The sequence below is a fragment of the Columba livia genome, chromosome 1 (genome assembly GCF_036013475.1).
Source record: "Columba livia isolate bColLiv1 breed racing homer chromosome 1, bColLiv1.pat.W.v2, whole genome shotgun sequence".
NCBI lineage: Eukaryota > Metazoa > Chordata > Aves > Columbiformes > Columbidae > Columba > Columba livia.
In genome coordinates, this window is record NC_088602.1 from 83,457,115 (window position 1) to 83,477,881 (window position 20,767).

The 20,767-nt window shown below is 34.8% G+C and overlaps 1 protein-coding gene and 1 long non-coding RNA gene across 4 annotated transcripts in view; one reads left to right on the forward strand and one right to left on the reverse strand.

Annotated features, from left to right (window-relative positions):
- The window catches only part of CADM2 (cell adhesion molecule 2), a 682,250-nt gene that overhangs the window by 11,104 nt on the left and 650,379 nt on the right, over positions 1-20,767 (forward strand). The window lies entirely within an intron of this gene.
- On the reverse strand, positions 16,026-18,805 carry LOC110365306 (uncharacterized). The gene is made up of 3 exons (XR_002424718.2): positions 18,513-18,805; positions 16,982-17,079; positions 16,026-16,868 (listed from the first exon to the last, which is right to left on the reverse strand). It is a non-coding gene; the product is annotated as an uncharacterized LOC110365306 (long non-coding RNA).

Sequence of the window (20,767 nt, forward strand, 5' to 3'; positions counted from 1 at the left end):
CTGAGGCTCTTGTGATGTCTGTATCATGAATATATTTTTTGTATCTGGAACATATACACATACTTCAACATGTCAGGGGAATCAACACAAATAGAATGTTTTGGTTAAATTAGAGAAATGGTCCGGCAAGTGATATTAGGGATGAATGAGCAGTCCATTCAGTTTTTATGGTGCTTCAGAACAATATTTGTGTGATTACAAGTCTCTAGCATTCTTGCATATGCATTTTTTTTCTTCAGAGAATACACTTGTAAAGTATCTACATCAGTTGCTTAAATAACTTCTCACAAACTTGTTAGTATTGTTTCCTATGGAAACATGACAGATTTATTTGCAGAATACACAAGCAAATGTGAATATAGATTACAAAAATAAATAAATGGATGATAATATTTGAAAACTTTTAAATAGAGAACTAGGTGGTGCTGTTCTTTCATCTTTGTAGCTTAGCCGAGTTCTTAAGTGTGGACTGAGAACACCAGACTACTACTTTTCAAGACAGAATTTAGCACTCTTAAATGTTTGAAGAAGTTATAGCTTCTGATTTCATTGAGAATGCTACTTTAAAAATTAACGACTGTACAACACTTTCTATTTTATGTAGAAGAACTTTGACATCCAACAAATGGTTTAGTTTTATTCAGCCTGGTGATATACTACCTTTTAATCTCAGTTTAAACGACTTAAGAGTGAATTCTAATATTTTTTTAACTCTTTTCTTGGCTCTGTATTCAGGATCATTTGGTCAGATCAGTTTAGCATGATTAGAGGCATGAACCTTTGAATCCTTTTTCATTGTTGGTTTAATCATCAATAATAGCTGGAAGAAATTTGTTGTAACTGTGCAGTAGCAGTATGTAAACCACAGTTAATTAAGCAAGAAAATCAATTTATAAAATTTTCTTCCATTTACAAAAAATATAAAGTTTTAATCACTGTCTTGTCTCAATGACATTAATACTGTAATAAGAAATAGTGAAACTATGCTATAATGAAGTGCCTGGGATCTAATAGGTTTGTTATATCAGCGTTCAGTGTTACCACAGAAGAATATATATTTAATGAGAATCCAACTTCAGTCTGTAACACTTTGGTAGAGAATGCCTCTCATTGACCACTGGTTAAACATAAATTTTGAAGGAACAGATAGAATATAAAGAAGTAAGGGGACAATGTACTTCTGTACTGAAAGGGATGAAAGGGATGAAAACTGCTCTAGCTACGTCAAACTTAAGTCTTTAATCGAAGTAAATAATTACTTATTAAAAAAAAAAAAAAAGCTGTAGTTGCTAATAGTCACAAATGGAAGAGCGCAAACCCACTTTTTGCAGTTGCTCTTCCCTGTTCCTTCTGAAGCGCTGTAATATAGAGATTAATCTGAAGCAGAAAGTTTGGTTTGTACTTTTTGATTGTTCATGAGTAAGCATAGAATGCTTTTACTTGACTCAGATTGGAGATTGTCTAAAATATACAAACAATATCCATAATATTGCAAATTAATATCTACCAAGTTAAAACAATAATTCATTTTATGTTGATTTTCTGTAAGATTTTGGTGTCATAAATGTAGTTGTTATTGTCCCAGTGTTTGAAAAATATCAAAGCATGTTTTGATTTAATTTTGGAAACTGAAGAGAAACCCAAAGCAACTCTACTTGACAAAGAAATAGTTTAAAAAAATCCCTTTTCATTCCTGACAATCAATTATTTTTGGCATTCAAACAAAAGGCATATTTGAGTAGTATACTGCATGTGTTAATAGACTTTGTAGAAAGTTTTTGGTGTGTACCATTAAAAGCTATTAATAAAAACTCACTGCCATAGTTACTTCAGTGCGTAGCACTTACTGATTCCAGAATTGAATATCAGAGATAGAGGTTCAATTTGCATGGGTTAGCAGACTATCTTTAAAAGAGGTGTGTTAATAGATTGCACATTGCTAACTGTAATTTGGTGCAAGTATGTAAAAGATTTCTGAATACATCTTATAAATGGAATATTATTAAACTAGTTGTCTTAAGGAGTTTCTGCTTTCTCCCACAACTTGCAGTTTTGCTTGTGGATTAACACATACTCATGAATATTTGAAGTACTGCATTTTTGCAGTATTTTGCTTGTTTCCAGGAAAGTATGGGACCCTTGAATCAAATGCTTTGATATGCAAGTGTCTTCCTGAATAAGTATTTGACTGGACAGAGAGAATTTATTTTGAATAGTTGCTTCTTTTCAATTCCTCTGATTCAAAACAAAGAAAATAAACAGTTTGTATACTGTATTATTGAGGGGCCTTCGTTGTCAATAAATAAATGAAGAACCACTTCTAAGTCTTTCTGTATCAGCCCACTCCTGTCTAAACAGCTAAGTATGAACATGTGAAGGAATGAAGTGTTAGAGTTAGAGCTACTGGTGTTTTACTGAGAGATTTTTTTAAGTTACAGACACTATTGAAGAACCTAATTTAAGGTGGTTGCCCTGGAAGTGCCTTGTGATTTCTAAACCATTCAAAAATATTTTTTTAGAAAATGGATGTCAGTTGATCCTCAAATCTGAGGGAGAGAGAGGGTTATTATTTCAAACCAGAGCAAAGAAGAAATAAAGCTGATTTTCTTTATCACCTGTTCTGTGTAGATCCTGGGAAACACAATGATTCCACAAGTATCAGTAAAGCTCAGATTTTCTTTCTGAGTACTTTACAGTCACACTTTTTTTTTTTTTTTTTTTTTTTTTTTTTTTTTTTTTTTTTTTTTTCCCCTGAATATTACCAGTACAAGGAGAGATCTGAACTAGGTACTGAGTTTCACGTAACTTTTCTATTCGAAATTATCGAGATTAGTACTGTAGGTGTGGGGTTATTTTGTTTCTTTTTTCCCCTGAGCTAATATTTCAATGAATAATTTATGCATGAAGTGCAAGATAATACCATATATAAGGTTACTTTTCTAATCTAAAAAGATACTACAATGTAAAGAATCCATAAAATATTTTGCATTTTTATTTGTGAGAAAATGTTTTTTTTTTTTCTTCATCCTTTTTTGGTTTCCAAGTTTTCTTATGCTTCATATTGCATATTCAGCTTTTATTTCCATTTAATCTGCTCTTTCATCTCTTCTTCCTGCACTGTCTAGGTTTTTAGGGTTTTTGTTCCTATGTCAGTGTGCTGACACAAGACTTTACATTTTCAATGTATTAAATAAGTTGAAGAGGAATTCTGAATAAACAGGCAATTATCATCAGTCTCAAGCCAAAACATAAGGATCCCACTCTCATCTGAAACTTCAACCCAGGTTGTTCTTATGTCAGACATAAGACGAAGTAAAGGTTTGTGGGATTTTTATTTTTTGTTTTTTTTTTTTTTAGCTTGTTTGGCTTTGGGTAGGGAGGTAACACTAAACATTAATGTCTAGTTTAGTAAAAAAGACAACCAAGAACATCTTAACTTCAATTGTACCTGTGGAAGGGATACAGATTGTTAGAAGGGTCCTGTAGAGAATTACCTTGTTTCTTGTAACAATATATCCCTTTTGTTGTGGCTGTACCACTTTAAGTTCTTAGATACTTTCTTTTGATGTTTGCAGAGATTTTAATTTTGTTTTCATAATTTTCCAGTTTCCACAGTTACAGTAACTGTTTACTCTCAAATGTGTTTAAAGCAAATGTTCAGTATAACTCCAGTAGAGAATTCGACTTCAGTTTGTTTCTTCAGTACACCCTTAGACAACTCATACTTCATAGTTCAGATTAAAATTAAACAGATGTATATATGAGAATTTAAACTCAATGGGAAAAAAACCTGAAATCTTTCTTCCAAATATCTGATTTAACCTGGGTACTTTTTCCTTCTTTTCCCTGATAATGGGATCTCAGAACCACTGGGTTTCACTTTTTCAACCATGGTCCATCAATTCTAATTAAATTGAGCTCTAAGGCTGTACAGGCTTATGATAATGATACAAATGTTTTTCTGAGAGTTGTTTCCTAGTATTTGTCATGATTAATTCCTCATGAAAGCCTCTACCTGTGCATAACACTGCCAACATAAGGGAATTAAGTGGAAAGTACAAGATAGACACAGAATTGTGTTTGTGTGCATCTGTCTATATCAAAACTGAAAATGAATGATCAAGATGATAGGGCAATTATTGCATGTTATCTGATGAACCTAATTCAGTTACTTAGTTGACTGTATGTAAATATTCCCAATATCTAGGACACAAGTTGTTTGGAGATTTTTCCAAGCCACCCCCTACCCTCTCCCCACCACCGAAGAGTTCTAAGCGTGTATAAAACTTTGCAAGAAACACTTAAAAAATAAATAAAATTCTAAAATCCAACTCTTCTGCCATGAATCCAGTTACCTAAAGTAAATCAAACATGATTGTATCTTTTCAACTGTGGGGGACTGTATTATTTGCAATTCTGTATATTTTCCTTGTGAAACACATAAGCATTGGTATTAATGCTCAGCTAAAATCAAGATTTTGTTACTGCAATGGAATTACTTTTGTGTTGTCTATAATTTTTTGCAATTGCAGTTTGAATTGTAGGTATCATCCATGTGCGTGCTGTATACCTGTTTCTGAAAATTCAAAGATGCTGTCACAGTATGTGATAAATCCTTCAGTCGCACAAGAGTGTTGGTCTTTTTTTTTCAACTTGCCAAGCACATAAACTGTGTATCTTAAGTAATTGTTGTATAGAAATGTCATACATATAACGGGATCATTTTATCTATGCTCATTTGTCATCATCTGCATCCCAGAACGAATATGTTAAATAAGAACTAGTATTTTGCAGTTTGCATTTGTGCATTTTCTGATGACCCCAGCAAAGCAAAACCTCTATTTCTACTCCCCCCAAAAAATCTGTTGAGGATGTGCAAATACCAATATATGTTGAGTAAAATTATATAGTATATGAAGCTTTTAATCACCTAAAATGTTGGCTAAAGAGTGACTATTGGTCCTGTAAATGTTTTGTCTTATTGCTGGGTCTGCTGTCAAAAATCTTTTAACATCTTCATTTTTGGAGCTTTCTAATCACAAAATATGAGAAAAAGTATTAAGCAAAGCAAAGTTCTTTATTCTGCAGTGACTCTTGTATTGAGCCTGTCTTATTCTACAATTAGTGTATCTGCTGAGTAGTTGAAGTTCACCAGCTTATAGCATATCTAGGTTACGAGGCTGAAAGTAGAGATCTCCAAACAAGTCTGGGAACTAGAAGTATCATGGGGCTGTGGCTGAGCTGATTAGCCTTGTGTAGTTCATTTCAATACGTTTTTTTTTTCTTACTCTTGGGGTTGCAAACACATACATTTAACTTTCTATTAGTACATGTCCCAGGTCAGCAAAATTTTTTAGTATCAGATTATACTATCACCGTACTAAACCAGATCTAGACATTAGTCTTGGTTTCTATTTATAATATTTGTCTTAATATAAAGTGATGTATCAGAATGTTAAAAACACATATTGAAATTCAGAGTTTTGAGTGAGATGTAGGCCAGCTTCCAAAAAGTGCAGTACCCATTGTGGTCAGTGGAAATTCATATGCAGAAGTTTGAAGAGTCAGGTTGTTTCTCTAGTATTTAACAAAGATAAGTGATGTATAGTCTGCATGCTTTAATAAACTTTGTATTTTTCATCATTTGATTTGAACTGCATTCAAAGTTGATTTATTAAGAGTCTGTGCATGAGTTATCTTCTGATGAGAAGGAGTGGGCAAAACTAAAGATAAATGCGACAACTGAAGTGGTCTGGAAGTGAAAAGTAAAAACCTCTCCTGAAAATGTTTATTTTTTTCTCTGTGAATAAAAGTAATTTCAAAAATATGTACTCTTTGTTTTTAAGTGTTGATGCCAATACAGCTGAATTATGGAAGACCTGTTACCAACTAGTTGAATACAAAGTTATGTTGTTCCAGGTCATCGTGGATCACCTGGTTAATGCTGGATATAGAAGGCTGTGCTACATTATAGCCTTTGTCCTTCTTTTATGAAACAGATGTTCTCATTGAAGAGACATAATTGATTTCTATGAAATGTGTGGATGTTAGCTTGCCATTCTTTAGATGTAATAATTTTAGTTAATTTCTGTTAAATTATTGTTTATAGCTGCAGGAGTTCATATGTTTAAGTTACATTAAAGTTGTTCAGATAAGCTGAAAAAATGGAAACAAAAGTGTCCAATATAAATATTTTCAGTACTTTTAAGCTTTTAACTTGTTTTACGAGCACTACTAACTCTAAAAAGGGTAGTTTGAAATGGTAACAAATGTAACTGTTAGTGTGACCTCTTTTCACACAAACAACCTAGTTTACAACACCAGGAAGTCACTTGGAATGCCTCTAGTTTTGCATTGTATTTGGCTTAATAATTGTTTTCTTTCTTTGAGATTTTGTTGTTAAGCATGCAGTAGTTCTCCTAGAAATGATTAGGCTATTTACTGGCAAGGTTAAAAGGTGATACTTCTAATAAAATATGATAGAATGAACTTTATGATATATTTGAAGTACATCCACTGAATTTTCAGTGGCAGACGTATTGCTTTTATTATCGTCTTCCTTAGACTCACATGAGGAGAGCTGCCAAACCAGATCTTCTGAATGTACATTGCTAATACTGAAGCTTAAAGACTAATCTTGCTAATCTAAAGACCTGAGTGTGCACATATGCATGCAGTAAGCATCTGGAGAGAAGGATAAGATTTGCAAGGCCAGAAGACACCAGTGTAGTCATGTGGAAGAGGCTTCAGATTAAATCCAAACTTGGATCCTTTTCTTTCTCCTGGACAGTACTGGTCTCAGCAGCTAGCAACAAGCTATAGTTAGTTGAGCTTAACGTGAGTATCCCATTTGAACACTGCTTCCCTGATCCTTGTAAGATAAGGGCATTTTTCCCCTTTAAAATGAAAGTAAGAATCTCCTGTTCTAGTGTTGACTCACTATGATCTGACCCCCAAAACCACCAGATCAGGTTCTTCTTAAACAGGATTCAAAGAATTAGGGAGTTGCTAAAGGGAGACCTTATCACTCTCTACAACTCCCTGAAAGGAGGTTGTAGTATGGAGGGTGTTGGTCTTTTCTCCTGTGTAGCAAGTGATAGGACAAGAGGAAATGGCCTCAAATTGTGCCAGGGGAGGTTTAGACTGGATATTAGGAAAAAAAAAATTTCACAGAAAGGGTTGTCAGGCATTGGAACAGTGGTGGAGTCACTGTCCCTGGAGGTGTTTAAAAGGCATGTAAATGAGATTTCTAGGGACATGGTTTAGTGCTAGAGTTAGGTTAGGTTATGGTTGAACTCGATGATCCTAAGGGTCTCTTCCAACCAAAATAATTCTATGACAAATATTTTTTCTGAACATCTGTTCAGAAGTCTGCTTCATTTCTGATAGTTAACTGGAAATAAACTAGAAATAAGCAAAAAAGGAGTGAAAAATTATTCAGAATGACAAAATTAATGGAGTTAGGATTTCTGAGAGTAATGCTGCTGTCCATGCTCTGCAAACTTCTCCTGAGCTTTTCATGTTTCCTTATTCTCAGAGGGTTGAACTTAGGACCAAGTTGCCTCAGATGATATCATTTTATGTGTAATATCTGTGTAATTGTTCTCAAATTTTTCCAACTTTTGTATGAAAAAATGTTTTTTTAAGAATTTGGTGCAATGAGAAAAAAGGATCATAAACTCAGTTTTGCTTAGTTTTCATAAACAAAAAAACTCATGTTACTCTCGTCTCTCCTTAGCCACTGTCCACCATGAACAATGAAAGTCTGTAAAGAAGACTTTGGACTGTCTTCTGCAGTGTTTTGCTAAAAACAGAAACAAATGAAAACAGGCAGTTTTCATAGCTGCAGCATCTTTACTTGAAAAATAAAGAGCAACATGTGCTGGATTGGTTATCTGAAATCCATGTGCGTGTAGAAGAGCAACTGGGAAGGGTGTTGGCTTGAATTCATAATGACATCCTAGAAGCATTTGTAAGATCTTATGAGAGAAAAAATATTTTTGTTCATATTTTCTCTTTTCATGTAGCTGGAAATTTGGCAATGGAGTGTCTCATGCAGTCTGAGTTATAGTGTGGCTTTCATCTGAGGTCCAGGAATGCCCTGTCACAAAATTGTTAATGGTAGTCTTACTCTTGTAACTTTGGTTTGACTATTCTAATTTTGACATTGAATGTGAATATTTCCTGCACCTTATACTGTTGCTTCACTTGTCTTGGACAGTACCTTGTCTTGTAAGACCTTTTTTTGTTTTATGGCAAAATACCTGATGGTTTTTGCACTTTGGAAGAATGGCTTTGTATATGTGTTGCAGTTTTCATTGACCATCTAGCCAAAGCACCTCCTATCCCCACCTTCCTGAATAGTGCTAGGTATAAGGAGTGGATGTGAGTTCTTTCAGAGGTGTTTTGTTTGTTTTTTTTGTCTGTGGATTCCCTTAACCAAAGTCTTTACTATGTTGCCTTTTTAGTCAGGAAATGGTAAATTTGGAGAGGTAGTACTTAAGGTAATTATGCTGCTGATTGTGCTTGCACACTTTAGAACTTTAGGAACTTTAGAAACTTTAGAATATGGCAGAAGATTTATTCATTCCCAACTCTTACACCACCTTAACAATGCTCAACTGAACAAAACATGTTGGTGTTTCTTATGACTGCTTCTCTGTCAGCTGAGGAGAGATTTGGGAGAAATACTGAGGTAGCGAGCAGGCGAACAAGAAGATATGACTAAACATTTGTCCCTCTGCTGATCACTACAAACACTAGAAAATAATTGAAAATTTGAGGATAGTTAGCCAAAAAAGGAGATGGGGAAAAAATAAACAACAAAGGAGTAGTAGATCTGGTCAATGTTTCATAGCTTTGGTTTGACTGAATGGCATTTTTGTCTATGCCAACAAATTCCAAATCTCCAGGAAATTGTTCGGGTAGAGACAGGCACAAATTTATTGACTTCGGAAATGAAGTTTGAGCATGGAAAAAGCCCGAGTAGAGTACTAGAAAAGAGGAATATTGGATCCATAACATATTTATTTAGTACTGAAAATGTAAATATATTTTTGGTACTTGCTGTTGTTTCTTGGCCAGATCACAGACCAAGGCCTGAAACAGGTGAACATATCCTGATGCTCAGCTTGCTCCTATTACTTGGTAGCTGCATTCATGTGATAATGTAAGCTGAGTTAAGAAACAGGAAAATGTAGAGTTCTGAAATGGTGTATGGAAAGAAGAAAAGAAGTAATGTACAACAATATGGCAGAAGGGAGATACATGGAACATGATTTGAGGCATGAAGTGGGGAGTGCTTGCTGTAAGATATAGGAAAATAACATAAGCAGTTTCAAATGGAAAAGAAATGCAAAGCTCCCTGCTATCCCTGCTATGTGTATGTAGTTTGTCTTCAATACACAGTTCAGTTGTGACCAAATTGAAACTTAAAAATGTTTTAAAAATTCTTAGTTAGAATTAAGAAATTATGTGTTTTGCACAAGTTTCTGCTTCATATAATTTCTGTAATAAAATAATAAAATATTATTTCAGGTGAAACATTAAATATCAATGTGTGATTATCAATTGATTATTTTTTTTAATTTGTGCAAGTTTGTTATTTTATTTCTTTTTTTTTTGTATGAGACCTCTTTAGTAATCATGATTTACTTGTTTCTGTGATTGTTCTTCCTACATCTGATTTCAGAAGAACAACTTGAGTGACTTCCTCAATGCAGTTTTTATATAGTGACAAGTATCTCATACTTCTATTCCGAATGCTGGGTGCTTGACTAGCCTCAATCCAGAGAGTGAATATCCCTCTATGAACAGAGCCTATGCTAATAGTTTTCAGAATATACATCAGCACTAATCTGCTCTTCTAAGCTGCCACATAATATAGTCCCTTTTATGAACTAAGAATTCATTTATAAATAAGATTAGGACTTTTTTGTTACTAATCCTTCCTTATTTTTAATGTCCACTGCTGCTGGATTACTACATTTGTCATTTACAGGCACTGTCACATTTGGAGCTCACACTCGCGATTTTTAAGGTTTTTTTTTTTGCTTTGCTTCCAAGTCTTAAGCTGTCAGCTTAAAACAGAAAACTCTCTATAGCATGCAAAAGGAATGATTAGCTACGATTTCTAATTTCAGACTGTTTTATTGCTCCACTGCTTTGAGTCATGAAGTTTTTTCTAGATGTTAAATTGTGCTTTTTCCCTGTACTGGTAGTTCTTCCAAAGGTTATCGTCAGTAAACATTCTTACCTATGTGGAAGTTTTGCTTATGAGAATATTAAATGAAGTTTGTCCAAAGACCAATCTGAGGCTCTCCAGAAATAAGCAGAAGCTACTAGAATTTATCTTCCATGTGATATATGCAATATTTTCTTTCTTGGGACAAACTGATGCTATTTGATTCCTGCTTTGTATTTGTGGTAAAAAAATAGTGTGGGTTTTTTTGTTTGTCTGGGTTTTTTTTAAATGTATCCAATATAGCAATTATCACACTTAAAATATTCTACAGCTTATGATGCAGAATTTGGAATTTGCTGTAGTTGTTAATCAAAATTCCATTACATTACATAAAAAAAAATATATACAGATGGAAATATTTTTCCTTCTTCAACCTTCCTTATATATGATTTGCAAGACTTTACTTGTTGGTAGTTCTTTTTATCCTTCTCCTAAGCATGTATTTACTCTTGCCTTGATTTGTTTTTATGATCATGTTGTGCTTTTTTTTGTTTGTTTGTTTTTTGTAAGTGTCCTTGTTTTCAACAGGATTACATGAAAATTGATCAGAGTAGTCTCTTGATGTAGCTATCTATTCAGAAGCTTCTCCAATAGGTTTTGGTTTTTTTTTTTCTCTTTGATTAAGATGCTGTTTCCCAATGGACTCATGTGAAAGTGCTGGATCTAAGTATCTTCACATTTTAGTGGACTTGGTGCAGATGCTTTATTTCTGAATTTTGCCCTTCTGAAATGAAAATGGTTTATTTCAGGTTTGGTTTTGTTTATCTTCTAGTTTAACCTGGAATACTTTTTGTTTGTTCAGACCGAGGTTATATTCCGCATTCTGATTCAGGTACTTAACAAAACAATGTGTAAGATAACATAAGGGCTAGTTGATATTTTGTGGCAAAAAGTCAGAAATCTCATCTCAATCAGATTCCTTTATTCCCAATACTGGTATTGGGTGTTCTTGAATGTATATGTGGAAAGTTGAAAACTCCAGAAATGAATTAACTTCTCTAATATCTGTTTATGGACGAAAACCATCAAGTTGTCAGTAGAGATTAAACTTAAAAAAGGAGATTCTTTTACAGGACTTCCAAAATTCTTCTGTGGGTTAAAATCACAAAAGAGACAAAACAGATGGCATTTTATTTTTACTGTTCAACTGCTTATAAACATTTATTTCTGCATTTGACTGGCATTTTTAAATATGGGTTTTGCAGACTTGCAGAGTTTTTTTACTGACTTTGGAATAGCACATAAAGTTACTTGACAGTAGTATAAAGAAATTATTGGTTAATATAAAGTTAATATTTTTACTAATCTGAAGCTGGTTTTCACATGGGAACATTATATTTGCATTACATTAATTCAACAAGACTTGGTTGATGAGTAGTGTGTAGTTTTCAAATTTCAAGTTGTTTATATAAACAAAAACTTTCTAAATTTATAAAAACAGAAATTGCATTAGTGTGTGTGCACATATGCATGTGCGTGTGTATGTATAATTTAAAAAAATAAGTTAGAAATGTCTGTTGTGTTAAGTATGCTTGATCTTTATCTTTTTCTCAGTAAGAAGGGAAATATATCTTGGCATCTTTTTTACTCATGATGCTTTTCATTTAAAGTGACTGAGGCTGATTTTTTTTTTTTTTTTTTTAAATCTTATTCTTTTTCTCCTAAAATTTTACAACTGTAAAGTTCATGGTTCCTTAAGAGGTAACTTTTAAAAAACAGGGAGTGGACTTAAATAACTCTACTCACATTTCTTCTATAGCGCATAGATGTATCGTGTAAGTAAGTATATAGGCATTAATTGTGCTAATACTTTGTGTGTATATATGTAAACTCTCCTATAATACTTTATGGACATGTTACTGAACATTTAATCTAATAGGTGTTCAGGAACAAGCTTCAGTTTCTCCTTTGCTTAGTTGAGTTTCTAAAATACTGCCTTTCCAGAGCATATTAGAGCAAATCTTTTGAAGAGTGTGGTCAGAAACTACAGCATGCTTAAGGCAAGTGAGATACTAGAATGGCTGCCTTAGGAAACCGACTCATTATGTGGTGTTCAGACAGATTCATATTTATCTACAAGTCAATTTAAAATTATGTTCTTTCAATAAGCATCAAGACAATGGTTAGAGAAGATTCCTTCATCAATAGTTACTGAAGGAAGAAAAAACAATAGGATCAGGTAACTGATCCATTTCCACCAGAACATTTTCAAAGATTCACTTTCATGTTGGAACAGACTAGAAAGTAATTTAAAAAGTTCAAAACTGTGATCACTTGCTGTGTTTACCACAAAGGACATCTGTTAAAATCTTCCTAAATCCAGGTGCACATTTAAAAAGTTATTTAAATTATTGGACTTGGGCTGACAAATTAAAAGACTGAGTCATTGTTTATTATAAGTATCAGTCTCCAGAAAGATTGCTATCCTCCCACATTGTTTCTAAACATTTTTGCTTAGAAAAATGACAAAATTTTGCATCATTTCTTACTTTGCCAGGATGCATTTTTCTGCAACTTAAAGCTGTTAGATATGCTCCAAATACTCTGAAAGTTATAGATCAGTTGGATGACAGTGTTAGTCAGCATCTTCAGCTGCTGTGTCTTCCAGTAGGCTTTTTAAAGGTGATTAGGTAGAGTGTGCAATGTTGCTCAGCTTTTGCATTTGGCTGTGTGCCTCAATGAAGGTTTTCATTGTGGTCTCCCTTGTGTGTCAGGCAGCTCTGAGAAATGTGGAGTGACTCTGGAGGCAGCTGGATTGCTCCACCACTGAGTCCCTTTGATTCTTCACTTGCCCATATAGAGAGGGTGAAAGTGGGGAGCAGGTGTCACTTCGGAGAGTGATGTCTTTGGAGAGTGGTGAAGGTTGGCAGAGGAGCCGTAAGGAAGAGGAACTCATGAGGAAATACTGTGGGGCCTGCAGGAGAGAAATACAGAAGCCATGATGAAGAAGGTATGGTATCAAGACTGGGTCAGAGAAAGAGGGAAGCGAGGCTGCAGAAATGTGTGGTGAGGAGACAAGGGCCTGTGGAATATTGACAAAGGAGGAGAAAACAATGCCCATGGGCCTCTTTAGAGACGATGGAAGAAGCCAATCAAACTGTGTGCTCAGAACCACTTACCCTATTTGCTTTTAAGACATCTCAAGTTTTTTCTTGTGCTGCCTAGAACAGTTTTACAGCTGCCAACATTTGCTGGTTTGATAGTGTCATAGAATTCTTTTTTACATATGCATTAATTTTTAAAATATTTAATAACTACAAATGTCTGTATATACTTGTTCATTATTTCAAATTGCATTGCTTTGACTGTACCACATGTACTACAAAAAGCCCCAACAAACTAGATGTATGGTTGAGTTTAGCCTCTTGGTTTATTAATACTCTGCTTTGACAGCATGTTGGTTAACTTTGGTAACCATTACAAATACCTTAACTGATTAAGGCATGCACCAAATATGTATGAGTAAAAAAAGAACCAAACACCTTTCAAATATCAATATTATTTTGAAATACTTTAATATGTTAAAGAAAACAATAGTATTATTTTATAAATATAGATCTATAAAATATATTAAAATAATAGTATAAGTATATATATTCATATAAGATTCTGAGACTTTGTGTTGTTCTAAACTGTGCAATAAACCTTGATTTTGTAATAGTCATTCAGCAAATATCAGGAAGGACTGAAGTCGTGGCCTTCTTCCTAGGTTAAAGTCCGTCCTACAGGCCACCTATCATTTTTTTTTTCCTCCTGTCTTCTGCTAAAACTATAAAATACGAATTTTAACATTCTGTTCTTGATTTACTCATGGTATATTACTGATTTTGTTTTGAATATAAAACCAAATTACATTTCTCTTGCTTTTTCCTTGATTACCCAGCCTGGTAAAAGAAAGGGAAACAAGTTCTGACTTTCCCACTCCTGTCTCCTTGAATCTTGTGAAGTCTCTGTGTTTATTCAATGTTTATCTACCCATAAGTATTCAAAAGAGTCCTGTCACAGCAAGCTTTCAAGATAATAATCTAAAGGACATATTCCATTCCAGTAACACACATCAGGAATTCTCAGCTCACTCACAAATTCTGTAATCTAGGATACTCTTAACAAATTTAGTCAGTAAAATAAAACCCCTGATCTTCACTCCTATATCATTATGAGTTTCTTAAAAGGCAGATGCTCCATTTCTTGTGTTGATATGTTGGCTTTTCTGTTACTGGGCTGATATTCTTACATGGTTATAAGATAGCAGCCTTCATGATGTGACCTTTTATTTGTGTCATGTAATTGCTTATGATATTTGATTCTGTTGATGATAACAGTTGATCTTAACAAGCTTTGGAACATTTTGGACTGAGTATATGCCTCCAGCTTCTCAGAAGAAAAGTTGAATATACAATAAATAGCATATTTACCCTTTTAAGCATTTCTGCACTTTCTAAAATATTTCAGTTCAATTCTGCTTCATCAGACCTTAACTAATCTTAGTAAATGTTGGGGCTTAGGGGAGGTTTACTTTTTTTTTTTTTTTAATTGACCCCATGCTGGCTATGATATGTAAGATTTATGTTAGCTCATGTTAACTGTGTACATAGAGCTATAATTTACAGTAGGTTAGCTTTGCTGCCTAGGCTTTCTCTGAACTCAGTGAGGAAGGAGGCTACTAACTTCTAATTTCTGGATTTCAAGTGCATAAGAAAAAAGCTGTTAATTAATTTGTTTTTGCATCAGAGGTATCTATGCAATCAAGAAGCCATGTCATTATTTCTCCTCACCTTGGCCGCAAGTTCGTTAAGCTTGTTTCTTACATAACTTCATGTGCACAGGGAAAAATTTGCATATTTCAAAAGTATTTTTGAAAAGATTGTTCTTCACAGCCTGCCCAGAGATGACTTTTCATTTTCTGACTGTGGGAGAAGAAGGAATTAATGGAGAGACAATGTAGTCACACTGAAAATGGAGAAAATGGTAATTTTTCTTCAAGTCTTTAGGGAGTTCAGAGAACTGAAAGGTGGCTAGATGTGATCAGCTGGCAAGAAGGCAACCGTATATGAGATCTGTGCTTGCTGCATAGCTGCCCAACTTGTGTAGGAGGGGCTGACTTCTTCCCCTTCCTCTGGAAATCAGGATGGTAATCAGTAATAAGAAAATACTATGTTTTTCATATTATCCTATCTTTTAGAAAAAAAAATCAGTTCAGAAAAGGGAATAATTTATAACTTGAATGCATGCAAGTAAAAATGAGGAATTTGGATGATTTCCATTTTTACAGTGGAAATAGTTTTCTGCTTCTGTCTATCTCTTTTTTCAACTTCATGTCTGGCTTACATGAGCTAAGAATAGTCTTTTATTATCCATCCTTAGAGTATGTCTGAAATGATTTCTCAAATTTAGAAGTTTTAAAAAAAGCCCATCCCAAAACCTAAAGCTAAAATTTCCCTCTCCCTCTTCCTTTTTGGATGTCTTAGATCTTTTAGGTGAAAGTGAAAAATAAAACCACAGAAGACAGGGACATGCTTTTCTACAGTCGGAGTAAGTCAAAGCAAACTTTTTGTTTTGTTTTTGTTTTTCCCTTTGGCCAAATCATTCACAATGGCTGGTTTCTCCCTAATCCACCAGTGGGGTATTTGGGAGGGCAGTTTAGTGGATCCTTTTGTGAATACAGGTTCTGCCTGGCTTATCAGAACTATTTTACCAGTTTTATATCTTCTTTTAGCTGCCTCAAAGTTTATGGTGCACCTGCTGGACATAAACAAGCTAGCAGGCTCTCTTGGGTTATAAGAGCTGCCTGTCTGATTCAATGGCAGTTCGAAGCAGAGCCTCTTAATGGAAAGCAGGGATGTTGTGTGCAAGGAGCAGATGTATACAACATTGTTGATACTTTTGTAATGTAATGGATATTGAGGAGTAGGGAATTTGGGTGACGAGTGACAGAGAAAAGAAAGGGCTAAGAAATTCCACTCAAAGCTTGTTCTTTCAGAGTACTTGTCAAAGTTTACTGCAGGGCAACAACAAACCGTGGCAGATGCTCTCTCTTACCCCCCCTACCCCCCTCCCCGCTAAGGAAAGGTGATGAAGAGGAAAAGGTAGAGAGACTTGCAAGTTGGAAAAATTTTAAATGCTTTACTAATGCTACTAACAAGTAGAGGAAATATATAAAATATACAAAACCAATCTTGAATTTGCTGGGGTAGTACAGGGTTGCCTGCGGGAGCTGATTTGGCGTGGCTTGAGTGGCTGCAGGGCAGGCACCTGGAAGTCCTGGGTGGATCTTTACAGCAAACCAGAACTGGATTCAGGGATGCAGGGTCTGGAACCAGGCCTCGGATCACAGGCACAATGGGCAGGGTCCTCTTCAGTTGCCGGCCATGGTCGAAGAGAGCGAGAACCTTGCGATCTCTCACTTTTATAGGGTGTATGATGTGGATGGATTACTCAGTTGGTCAATTTTAGTCACCTGTTCTGTTCCCTTCTCCTTGTAAATACAGCCCTCTCACTTAGGGGACAGGCGAAATTTTATCAGTTAACCTTGGTTGCTATAGCAATAAATCCAAACATGGGCTTCTTCTGCATTCCATTGGTCATCTTATCAATTCCAGAGCGCAGTGTCTCAAAAAACATGCTGCTAAATTAAAAGACATGCAGTTACTTAGAAGGTGCTTAGAAGAACTTAGCTAAAAGGAAAATCACTAAAAGACAAGTGGTCTTGTTTTTAACAAGACCAGGACAGTACTGTACCTGAAACAGCAAAAAGTATCTTCCTGAGTTCTGTTGTCAAAAATCTCTAAACCAGCTGTTTGCATGCATACTTGCAGATGATTTCTTTTTCAGAGATCCTGTACAGAAAAAAATGAAAATATTTTATTCAGTTTCAGGGCATTAGGATTCAGCAAGTCTGTAACTTTTATGAAGCTGTAAAGCTTTTGCTATTGCTAACTGACATAATGAACTGCACAGATTATCTTGCTGAAATTCAACTGCAGCTTGCTGGAAATCTGAAGCCCAGTGTGCCTCTTCTTCCCCATGCTGGGTCTTGCATATAGGTGTTTTGACACTGCAAGTGTCAGTGCTCCCTCTGTTACATCTGTTGTCAGCTCCATGTGCCAGTGTATTATTGGACTGTAGTGCAAGACCTGGAGAGTTCTGTTTATGAAACAGCCCAATTTTGATGTTGGTGTTTGAAGAGTATTTACTTAGTTTGAAAACTCTCAGATTAATTGGTTTTGGAGAACAATATATTTTTGCACAGTGAAATTGCTACAGCAGAATAGTTTTATGTAAGGAAATACTCCATATTTGTAAAGGTAAATGTGATTATACAGGGAGAATATTGGGCTTACATATTAATAGGTACAGCCAAAAGTGATAGAAACACAGAACTGTTATTAATATCTACCAATAGAATTACCATGCTTGGGGAACATGTGATAAGTTAAGAGAAGAGGAATTCAATATTCAAGGTGTGGTTATGGCCACTCTGTTTTAGTGCTTAAAATTGCAAGTAAGACTTATGCTATTTTTATCATTTATTTGCTTATGCCTGTATCTGTGTTGGTATGTTCTTTGTCAGCTTCCTCTGTTTAGTAGTAGAAAAATGATTATTTTGCTTTCTAACTGTATACAGCATATGTTTGCTGTGTAATGTGGTGGGGGACAGCAAGCTTGCCTGTGGCTTTTAGGAGCTGCAAAGCTAATTAATTTGACTGCTCATTGTGCTCTGGCACCTCTAAATAGACCACTTAATTTTCTGTACTTGTAGATTCTATTCATAGGTGTCAATTTACCACTGATGTGGTAAAACACATTAACATTTGAAGTCTCATTACTTTTTAATACAGCTACTGATTTGGAGAATCTGTATGACTTAAAACAAAGGTGGTCATAAAGTTTTTCGTCATTCTTGTAATTATTTTCGACCCATTCAAAGCATGTTAATAGTTTTACTGCAAAGGTACGGTTGGCATACATTTTCAAGGACAGTGTTAAATTGAAAAATATTCTGACAACCCTTATCCATATGTTCCCCTTTGTTCTCCTTTTAGATGTGTGCACACAGAAAGTATTTGCTGAGTTGCCTTATGTTGTAGTTTAACCCCAGCTGACAACTAAGCCTCACCCAGCCAATCTCTCACTCCCCCAGTGAGATGGGGGAGAGAATCATAAGGATAAATGTGAGAAAACTTGTGAATTGAGATAAAAGCACTTTAAAAAGTAAAGCAAAAGCCACATGCACGAGCATAGCAAAACATGGAATTCATTCACTACTCACCAGCAGGCAGGTATCCAGCCATCTCCAGGAAAACTGGGCTCTATCATGCATAACGGTTACTTGGCAAGATCACTGCCATCACTCCAAACGTCCCCCTCTTCATTCTTTTTCCCCAGCTTTTATACTGAGCATTCTGTCATATGGTATGGAATATTTCTTTGGTCAGCTGGGCTCAGCTGTCCTGCCTGTCTCATCTCCCTGCTTTTTATGCACTCCCTACTTTCTTGCTGGCAGGCAAAGATGAGAAGCTGAAAAATCCTTGACTGCTCAGCAGTAACTAAAACATCAGTATGTTATCAACATTATTCTCATACTAAATCCAAAATGCAGCACTGTACCAGCCAAAAGGGGTAAGTGATGCATGAGGATGACAGCCATCACATGCTTTCACTAGTCAAGTTTGTGTGTAACACAATGGTTTAATTCCCAACATTTAGTAGCATAAAAATTACTTAAAACAGTCAAGGCAGGAAGTTCTATTCTGAACTTAAAACTTTTAGTAGTTCTTCAATATATTACCTATACATTCAGTATATTGACAATGAACACTACTATCTTTGTTATTGGGCCACTGCAGTTGTAGATGATCTTATTGAATGTCTAGGTTCTGTATTTAGGATTTTCAGCTGAAGCTTTCCAGATTTTCTGAGTCTTACCACCCTTAAGAAGTACTTCAATGTGTTGTCATTTGGTCATATAAATACAGATATGTAAATTCACTTAAGCTAATGAAAATGTGTAACTTGTATACCTAGGATGCCTGGGATGCGGAAGTCAACATTTACATAACCTAAAGAAATCACAGATGCCTAAAGAAATGTGTCAATAATTTATTGCATACTAGTAGATACACAGGTTTCTTGTATTTGTGGCTGAATTTGTAAATCTTGATTCAATGAAAATGTGTCAAGAATAATTTGTGTACTCATACAAATGCAAGCCTGATGCTACCAGAGTCTAGAAAATCCACTGCTTTAAGCTGATGTGCTTGTTTCATGTACAAGGTGAAGCAAATTCTGTATTTCAGTATTTCTATCACTTTTACTGATTTTTTTTTTTTTTTTTACTTAATTAGTTTCACTCTTTTGAGCAATCTCTTGTCACACAGATATAATATTTAAGCAGATAAAAGCTAACTAAAAGGGACGCTTAGCAGAATCTTACTTGAGGTTGTTTATACAAACCAGTCTCTTTGATCCACTTCACAAAAAGTTAAATCTCTCACTTCCAGTGTGTAGGCCAGGATACAAGTGGCGAAAAATAAAACTGGAAAACTGAAGTGAAACAAATAAACCTTGCTTCTGAGGACTTGCAAAGTTTGAAAATACTGTGGTGTTTGTTTTTTTTTTTCCCAGACAAAACAGAAATCATGTCTGAAGTTGTATTTTGAGGATGATTGATTGAGATTGTGAAATATGTCAGAAATAAAACGTATTCCATAAAATAGTGAATCTGTTGATACTTTGGTAATTTGCTGAGAGTTCTCATAGTTGTTGTATACTTCATATAGCTGTTTCCAAATTAATTGCTGAGTGAATATTAGTGTGCTAATGTTAAAGAAGGTGAGTTTAGATACTCTTATATACCCTAATAAGATGGAGGCAGATCTGAGTACTGATTTAGAGATCTAAACTGAGTTTAGTTTAGAAAATAAAAGGAGATTAAAACTCTTAAGAAGCAAGGACTAAATTTATTTCACCCTATAACAGAGTTCTTCTGGTGGCCTATTTTGTTATTGTCCATATAGCTCTACTGGAAGAGTCCTACAGTAATTTTACATGTAGTTACCAGATGGGTTTTGTTTTGTTGTTTTCATATTTTTATGGTGTGGGGTTTTTTGTTTGTTTCTTTAAGCACTTGGCTTTTACTGTTCTGTGCTACCCTTAGCTTGTCAGAAACATAGAGAAAAATTTTAAACTCCAAGCTTTTCAAAACAGAAGATCATATTGGTGGTGTAAGTAAAGATACAGGCTCTAATCTGTACATGTTACTGTCAAATTGATATTTGTCTTTGTAATGGTGTATCAATTGACCTTTCAAACTTTCAATACCATGTTGACTACATAGTATTTTGAACTGCTTTCTTTCATTCACTTCTGTTTTCAATATTCTATTTAATTACTTACTCAGTCTAATAAATGGTTTGTTCTTACATGCTGAAAGTATAGTTTTACTTTAATTGCTATATCTGATTTCACATTAGTCCTCAGTATCCTAGCAACTTAATTCCGTGGTAATTTTTCTCACTCATCGTT